Genomic DNA, 3,445 nt, shown 5'->3' with positions numbered 1-3,445 from the left:
GAGGGACTAATAACTGAGTTTTTAAACACAAAAAAAAAATAATTAGGATTTTCGATGCTCATGAAATGAAAGCTAACCAGGAAGGTGTGTGTGTAGGTTTGCTTGTGTTCATGCCTTTATGTAAACCGGACTGAACCTTGAAACGGGCCACATGAGAGGATGCTGATATCCGAGCGGCCTCCCTCCTGGCTCCTCTGGCAGCAGTCTCCCCTGCTGGAGCTGCTGCTGAGACAGCTGGAAGCTAGAGCTGCAGCGCCCGCTGATGACTCTCGAGGCTGCAGATAACGGCAGGAGGACGCTATGTGAGGAGATGAGCAAGTGGAGGAGGAGGAGAGCTTCCTCCCTCAGCCCTCAGGACACGGCCACATCCAAGTGAATCCATCTAAGGTGACAGCGAGAGAGGTGGTGGTGTGTGCCGGGCCTTGCAGGAGGAGGGAAGAGAGCTGGAGGAGCAAAGAGAGAAGGAGAGTAGTGAGGGGAGATTTTCTCACTCATATGCTTGTGTTTATTGTGTGTGCGTGTATGATCATGTGGTGTAAATGTTAAGAGCGGCCTGCAGCCATGCTGACAGTGCACTGCAGGGGGTGATTAGGGCTGTGCCATCCATCTCACAGACTCACTACAGCAGCAGCAGCAGAGGTGGAGGTGGTGTAAATGGTGTTGGAGGGAGTACAGGGGCCTGTTTGGAAGACTTGATGGAGGGGGGGGGGGGGGGGGGGGGGTGTTGCTGCTAGGGGATTACTAGCCAAACGCTGATTAGCTGGCAGCTTAACGACACGCTGTGTTTTCCATCTCATCGTCAGCACATGACCCGGGGCTGACGGGGGAAATGAAATGGTATTTTTGATTATTTGTAGAGGAAGAGAAAATGGAGTAAGGCTGGTAGCTGGAACATTAATATTCAATTCAGGTAATTACAAGATGTCCTACTTGGAGGAGGATAAGTGATATGACAATTTACTGCAATGAATGTCGTCATTTTTTGGGTTATTAAACGAGTAACATCTTGAGTGATTGCTTGATTAATAAACATGATTTACTTGTAACATGTTTATTTTGGGATTTTAGGTAATTTCAATTTTTAGCCACTTTGGTAATTTAAAAAAAAAGGCAAAATTAAAGAAGCCTTCTTTGTCATGCTGAATAGATAAACTTAGCTGAATTCTTCATAAGAGAATATCTCAAACATGTTTTTAAATGTGGACTGATTACATTTTTGATGCTGAGGGGAATGACTAACTTTAAGATGCAATCATTCTGGTTGTGATTTGTCAAACGTGTTGTTGTGAGCACATAATGCCTGCTTGTAATTAATCTTCAAAATGTTCCCTTCTTTTCTATTATCCTCTACAAACACTAAAAAAAATTAAAATAAATAATGAAAGCAATCTTTTTTTGTTCGAATCAATTTCATTCATATTCAAAAGAGCTGCACAGCCAGGACGTCTAGCTGAATCCCAATCCACTTTTCTATTACTTCCAATGAATTTGAGTCACAGCACTCAATGGGCTGTTTTTATAGCACGAGCATTCTGCCATACATTTATTAAGCTGGTTCTATTCTCTGGGAGATGAATGCGATTGTGGCGAGGTGGTGACTGAGTGTCGTGCTTAGGAGGATGAATGGCAGCGGCGGCTCTGCGTTTTCTGGCTCATTGCTTCGAAATGACTCTCCCAGCGTCATTGTCAACGAGTGCTGGGAGAGGAGGATCTTTATCTTTTTTTCCTTTCTTTCTTTCCTTTCTCTCTCTCTCTCCCTATTTCTCTCTGTAGTGCAGCATCTCTTTCTCTCTGTCTCTCTCTCACTCTCTCCTCCTCACCCTCGCTCTCTGCCAGGCTTTCCTTCCAAGCCTATTTCTCTCAGAGCAGGGAGCTCCCACGTCACCGCTTCCCTGAAGCTGCTCAAGTGGGGATGGGAGAGAGGAAAGGAGGGAGGCTGAGAAGGAAGGAGGGAGGGGAGGGGTGAGCAGATAGTCTGCCAGGCTGGTGGGGAGGCGGTGGAATTCTGCAGGTTGCCACGTGAGCCAGTCGATAGCGCATTGAGCCACTTAGCTGCCTCGTGCACAAACCCTTTCCTGCCCTTCACCTGCTAGACAGAGGACGACGACAGGTTTGTGTGTGTGTTTTTTTGGGAAACTGTTGTATTTGCTACACCCACACCTCCTTAGTTACTGTTGCTATGGTTGTCAAGCGTCCCACATATGCAGTTTACAGTGATAACAGAGAGATTACCCTGTTTAAAATTCATAACAGTGTTTGGTACAGTGGGTCCCTGATTTCAGACAGAGGTGGAAAATATCAAATTTAATGTATAGCTGGCAACGACTGATTATGTCTCTAATAAGACGACCGCTGTATCTGAAATGAGCTACATTTACAAGCTGGTGGCAATGTTCATTTTTTATTCAACTCTTTTAGCTTGCTGAAATAAAAACTTCTTAGAACTCTTTGAAAAGCAAAACAAAGAGTTCACTCGTGCCTCACATAAACAACACATGTTAAATAATGAAGGCATTAAATAAACTGACACAGCCAACCCTGTTAATGCGTATATATATATATATACACACACACACACACACACACACACACACACACACACACACACACACACATATATACATACATATACATATATATATACACTATGCACTATATACAAACTTGAATGTCATACACAGCTCATGAACTTTGTTACTGTAAATGTCAAACCACTTTCAAACAATGGGGCCCATTGTTTTCCCATTTGAGGCGGTTCTTAAACATGATAATGACACATGATAGTGTCATTTCAGATACTGTAGTTCCTAGAATGGCCACATGAGATGTAATATACAATTGAGTACAGCCCATGAAGTCCAATGCTACAATTGCATAGAGGCTGTTTCTAAAACAGCAAACTATACTATTAGTATGTACTGATTTGGCCAAAATGCAGTATGCCAGGATGTCATATTTATTTGGGAAAAAGTGACAGGACGCATCGGACTAGACAACTTTGTGTACTGATTCCCACAATGTAAAGTGCCAGGTCAAAGATCGAAATGCAAAACAGCAGCTGTTTGAACTCGTTGGTGGCGGTGATTGACTATCTTGCCACATTATGGGCATGAACCAAAAACAAATATGACATGTTCATTCTTCATAATTTCCACCTCAGAGTTTTTTTAGACTGCAGTTACAGGGTCTTTGGCTTGCTCCATTATTATAGGATTCACAGCAGGTAAAAATCAAATTGATCAAATTGACATCTTTATTATACCTGATTCGTCCACTACCACCATATTTCAACCTAGGAGATTATGACTAAATGACAGAAGATATGACTGTTGTCTGTTTTATTAATTACTTTATAGTCTGTAATCAAAGTCAGAGTAAAACACACATTTAACAAGTTGAATGAAAAAGGCCCAAAGTTTGATTAAAGAAGGACGACAAGAATGAT

General features: G+C 42.6%; 1 long non-coding RNA gene across 1 annotated transcript in view; it reads right to left on the bottom strand.

The window, feature by feature from the left end:
- Nucleotides 1–318: 318 nt before the first annotated feature.
- The window catches only part of LOC306819895, a 37,838-nt gene continuing 34,711 nt past the window's right edge, over nt 319–3,445 (bottom strand). Inside the window, exon 4 of the long non-coding RNA XR_013778621.1 lies at nt 319–443. This is a non-coding gene — a long non-coding RNA (uncharacterized lncRNA). The remainder of the gene's footprint in view (nt 444–3,445) is intronic.

The sequence above is a fragment of the Symphodus melops genome (genome assembly GCF_947650265.1).
Source record: "Symphodus melops genome assembly, chromosome: 2".
NCBI classification, from domain to species: Eukaryota; Metazoa; Chordata; class Actinopteri; order Labriformes; family Labridae; genus Symphodus; species Symphodus melops.
The sequence above is the reverse complement of the archived record's forward strand: the minus strand, read 5'-3'. Positions and strand labels throughout refer to the sequence as shown.